Here is a 6000-nt window from a genome sequence, read left to right on the forward strand (position 1 = left end):
GGCACAGGCATTGGTCAGTCAAATGGATTCCAGCCAGAAGGATTCTGGAAGGTTGGTAGGACATATGGACTGGCAGCTCCTCTCTCCTTGTGATCTTTCCTGAATAATTCTGCTTGGTGGTAGCTTGTTATTTCTGTTACTTCCTGCTGAGAGTGGGCATAATCCTGTCTCGTAGAGTAGAAGCCTTTCTCTACCTGATCTAAATCGAAGTATTCTTGAGAGGGTTGTGAGGCAAGCAGAAGTAACGCCATGGTAGGCAGCTTAGATTAGGAGTAGGCCTTCCTACTTCTGGGTGGTAAGATTATCAGGCCACCTGGATACAACGAATTAGCTTTCGCTTAACACTGACCACTGTTTGCCAATTAGGAAATTAGGAACAGGGCGGAAACCCCCAGGAAAGTCCTGCGCGCGAAAGTTTTGACCAATGAAATTGCTTTGCAAACTTGTAACCAATCCGCTTAAACCAACTACCAAGGGCATGTGCTCACCCTATAAATTTGTGTAACAGCTTGGGCTCGGGGCTCTCTGACCCTGCACCACTGCGTTGGCTGTGGCAGAGGCCCTGGCTCGAGTCAGTAATAAACTTCCCTTTTTGCGAGTTGCATTGTCTTGGAAGCCTTCTCTATTCCCGCTCGGGGATTCGGACATCAAGGGTAACAGGCAGGAAGGCCAGGGGTCTCCAAATGGAGGAAATAGGCTGCAAGTATCAGACATTTTTATCTCTCTTAAGCGGCAGGAGGAAACAAACTAGTGATATTTTTTTCCTTCTCTATACAAATTTCAAAGAAGATTTCTCTTAAAATACTGTGTTGCCATGACACCTGGTTTCACCTGAAGCTAACTATTTTCAAACCTTGAGTTAACCAATACATTTTTCTTATGGAAATTTTTGTCTTAAGCTATGTTAATGTACTATGCATTTACCCCAGACTCTGTCTTCGAGTAGGTTCTGCCTAATGGCTCGGAACCTACTTGACAAACCAGTATGTTATACTCAAGATATTGTTCCCCTAATCTATGTAAATGAAACTGTTTGTATGGTAATCTGCCCTTCTACAAGATTCAAGTCAATCATTTTATGGCCTGGGATGAATCATCTGGTGCCAAGATTATCCCAAAATGCATCTTATGGATGAGGGGCCTGGTGCTGTTCTGAGTTTTAAGACATTCCTTTCTTTTCATTAACAGACTGCTAGTGACTATATAACATCCAGCTGAAGACTAGGAGGGGGTACTCTTTCTGCCCCCTTCTGATGCCTATGTCAGAAGCTTATATACTTTAATAGTTTATTAAAGTATAAACTTTAATAGTTTATTAAAGTATAAACTTTAATAGTTTATTAAAGTATATATACTTTATACTTTATATCACCTTTATACTTTAATAAACTATTACACAAATCTCTGAGAGATCCAGCCTCGTCTCTGACCCCGGATTGAATTCGTCTCCTCCGGAGGCCAAGAATCCCAGCGTCTTATCGTTCAGCAACAACCTTTCATTCTGTGCCTGAAACCAGGGAAACCGGCACTCACCCTCGTAGTAACAACAGTTTAACCTGAAACTGTTGGACACTATTGGAGATAAACTCATGTATTGTAATCGAGAATCAGACTATTTAAAATATGGGCCAAAAAAAAAATATATGGGCAAATTCACATAAGATGAGGATTCTTATTTGTCTATGCCTGCAACATTCACACCATGAGACTTGTTGGATATTTTAATTTAATAAACAACCTTCTTTAATATCTACTCCTGAGCAACACCACTAACATTTATTATCTTTTGTCATTTTTAAAGGTCAGAATTTTGGAAACAGGTGTGCATGCATGGGCATGTGCTCAGTCACTCAGCAGTGTCCAACTCTTTGTGACCGCCAGCCTATATCCCACCAGGCTCCTCTGTCTATGGGATTTTCCAGGCAAGAATACTGGTGTAGTCTGCCATTTCCTACACCAGGGGGTCTTTCCAACCCAGGGACCAAACCCACATCTCCTGTATCTCTGGCATTGGCAGGCAGATTCTTCACCACTGCGCCACCTGGGAAGCCCTTGGGAATAGGTGGCTGGGTGATTCTGGGCAATTCCCATGAGGTTGCAGTTTTCTTAAGTCTCAACTGGAGCTGGATGTTCCTCTTTATATGATACTGGTATGTTCATTTTCTCCCCATTAATCTCTCTGCTGCTTGTGTACCCTTCATATTGCAGCTAGCATTGTTCCAAAATAAATAGTCCCCATAAGAGACTCAAGGAAAGAAAGAGATGTGAAAGTTATGTATATGGTCTATGCGTGTCACTTAGGTCAGATCAGCATGTAAGATCTTAGTTCCCTAACCAGGGATCAAACCCTCACCCCCATGTTGGAAGTGGAGCCTTAACTACTGAACCACCAGGGAAGTCCCCATTATTGAGAGTGATGTGTGACACTTAAAATTTTATTGCTCTTAGCTATAAATTCATTTGTAGTCAGACTTTTCTATGAAGATACATCTTTGCCCTCTAAATCTTATGCCCATCCTCACATACTTTTGTGGCAGAGTACCTCAGCTCCTGAATCATTCACAGCTTCTCCAGTGCCTGGCTCTAGCAGTAGCCAGTAACAGCCGATTGCCCTAGTAGCCTTCCTTGAGTAGTTTTGTAGTTAATATCTCTGGTGAGACAATAGCTTTCCCAAGCACCTCAGAAGGCAGATTTCCAGTAAGTTTCATCAGCCTGGCATAGTGGCAATGTCTTTTCAGTGAGCTAATGGCCATGTCCTCTCCAACAACATCTGGGTCTCTGTTGTGGAAGGTGGATCTTCCTTGGGTTCTCAGTCTCAACTCTCGGTTTGTGAGATTTAATGCTCTTGTATCTGCTAAAGTTTGCTTTACTTACCTGCTCACTACTATAATCCCCTGTAATTGTTAATACTTACTTAAACTAAACATTTCCTGATCAAATTGTTGTGTGGTGTCTCCCTCCTGATTGGACTCAAATTGATAATGGCAAATTGAAGAATCCAGATGTTTCGTTCTACTTCTTTCAATTCTACTAGTCTTCATTTATTTTGTTGCTCATTGTCAATGTTTACAATTGTTAAATATTTATATACTTTCATCATTGTAAACTGTTCCCCTTAGTCTCTTGCGACTTCTTTTTCTTTTGTATCACAGACTATTCTGCCTGACATGGTTAGAAACTCCAGCTATCATGCTATTATTTGCATGGTATGCTTCCCTGTTATTTTACTTCAAACTATCCACATACCTGAATCTAAAGTGTGTCTCTCGTAAATAGCATACAGCTGAATATTGTTTTATTTAGAAAATGACAGTCTCTGCTTTTGGTCAGAGTTTTTAATACATTTCAAATTAATGTAAATTTTTATACTGTTAAATTTACATTGCCCATTTGTTTCTTGTGTCTTTTTGTATCTTCTTTACAGCTTTTTAATATTTTTTCTAGTGTAATATTTTAGTTTTATAGATTTCTTAATATATTGAATTATTTTCTCAGTGGTTGCTCTAGAGAAGACAGTATTCATCTTAATGTAGAATTATTCAGATTAATATCAATTTACATCCAAAATATAGAAACTATGCTTCAATATAGCTCCATTCCTTCCCTTCCTGTTATGCAATTATCATATACATCACATCTTTTTATAAGTTCAACGTACAGTTTTATAGTTGTCTTGTGAAATTATTTTTTGAGTCAGTTAAGAGAAAAAAACAACACATATTCAAAGTCATCCAACTGCAAACTGTCCTCCATTGTTCTGAAGGGAAGAGAGCTGTTAATCCAATTGTGGTTCCCTTGTACATAATGAACTGTTCTTCTTTCAAGATTTCCTACTTGTCTTTGGCTTTCAGTAGCTTGATTGTGTGAGTTTAAATGTTAATTTCTTTTTGTTTATCTTGCTTGGTGTTTGTTGAGCTCCTTTGACTTGTAGATTTTTTTCCCCATCATATTCAGGAAATGTTGGGCCATTATTTGTTCAAAGAACTTTTTCTGCCCCTTTCTCCACTTTCCTTCAAAGTAGCTATTAGACTTTGGGTATTGTGTATTCTTGGTATGCTTTATTATTGTCCAAGTTTCTGACATTGTTTTTCTTTTTTCTTTAATGTTTCTGTTTTTCAGATAATCTCCAGTGATCTATCATCAGGTTCACAGATTCATCATTCTGTCAGATCCATCTGTTCATGAGCTTCTCTTGGGAACTTTTCATTTCAGATATTAAACTCTTCCAAGCTAGAAATTCTATTAAGTTCTTTTTGAAAAATAATTTTTATCTCTGTATTGACATTCTCTATTTGATGACTGTCATCATTTCTTTTATTTCTTTAATTATGGTTCCATTTAGTTCATTGAGCATATTTATAATAGCTGCTTTTAAGACTTTTTCAACTAAGTCCAACATCTTTTCCCCCTCAGAGACAGTTTCTACTAACATTTTTCCTATTTCTGGGTCACATTTTCCATTTCTTTGTATTTCTCATTTTTTTATATATGTTTTAGTAGTCTGAATTCTGATCCTCTCGTCTCCCAGGAATTGATGTTCTTGCTTTTGTTTCAGTTCAGTTCAGTTGCTCAGTCATGTCCAACTCTTTGTGACCCCAAGGACTGCAGCACGGCAGGCCTCCCTGCCCATCAACGACTCCCAGAGTTTACCCAAACTATGTCCATTGAGTCGGTGATGCCATCCAAACATCTCATCCTCTGTCATCCCCTTCTCCTCCCACCTTCAATCTTTCTCAGCATCAGGGTCTTTTCCAGGGTCAGTTCTTCGCATCAGGTGGCCAAAGTATCGGAGTTTCAGCTTCAGCATCAGTCCTTACAGTGAATTTTCAGGACTAATTTCCTTTCGGATGGACTGGTTGGATCTCCTTGCAGTCCAAGGGACTCTCCCTGGGAGCTGACTGTGGCTCAGATCATGAACTTCTTATTGCCAAATTCAGACTTAACTTGAAGAAAGTGGGGAAAACCACTAGACCATTCAGGTATGACCTAAATCAAATCCCTTATGACTATACAGTGGAAGTGAGAAATAGATTTAAGGGACTAGATCTGATAGACAGACTGCCTGATGAACTATGGATGGAAGTTCATGACATTGTACGGGAGACAGGGATCAAGACCATCCCCAAGAAAAAGAAATGCAAAAAAGCAAAATGGCTGTCTGAGGAGGCCTTACAAATAGCTGTGAAAAGAAGAGAAGCGAAAAGCAAAGGAGAAAAGGAAAGATATACCCATTTGAATGCAGAGTTCCAAAGAATAGCAAGGAGAGATAAGAAAGCCTTCCTCAGTGATCAATGCAAAGCAATAGAGGAAAACAATTGAATGGGAAAGACTAGAGATGTCTTCAAGAAAATTAGAGATTCCAAGGCGACATTTCATGCAAAGATGGACTCAATAAAGGACAGAAATGGTATGGACCTAACAGAAGCAGAAGATATTAAGAAGAGGTGGCAAGAATACATAGAAGAACTGTACAAAAAGATCTTCACGATCCAGATAATCACGATAGTGTGATCACTCACACTCACCTAGAGCCAGACATCCTGGAATATGAAGTCAAGTGGGGCTTAGGAAGCATCACTACAAACAAAGCTAGTGGAGGTGATGGAATTCCAGTTGAGCTATTTCAAATCCTAAAAGATGATGCTGTTAAAGTGCTGCACTCAATATGCCAGGAAATTTAGAAAACTGAGCAGTGGCCACAGGACTAGAAAAGGTCAGTTTTCATTCCAATCCCAAAGAAAGAAAACGCCAAAGAATGCTCAAACTACCACACAGCTGCACTCATCTCACACGCTAGTAAAGTAATGCTCAAAATTTTCCAAGCCAGGCTTCAGCAATATGTGAACTGTGAACTCCCAGATGTTGAAGCTGGTTTTAGAAAAGGCAGAGGAACCAGAGATCAAATTGCCAACATCCATTGGATCATCAAAAAAGCAAGAGAGTTCCAGAAAAACTTCTATTTCTGCTTTATTGACTCTGCCAAAGCCTTTGACTGTGTGG

Source organism: Cervus canadensis, chromosome 18 (genome assembly GCF_019320065.1).
Source record: "Cervus canadensis isolate Bull #8, Minnesota chromosome 18, ASM1932006v1, whole genome shotgun sequence".
Lineage (NCBI taxonomy): Eukaryota > Metazoa > Chordata > Mammalia > Artiodactyla > Cervidae > Cervus > Cervus canadensis.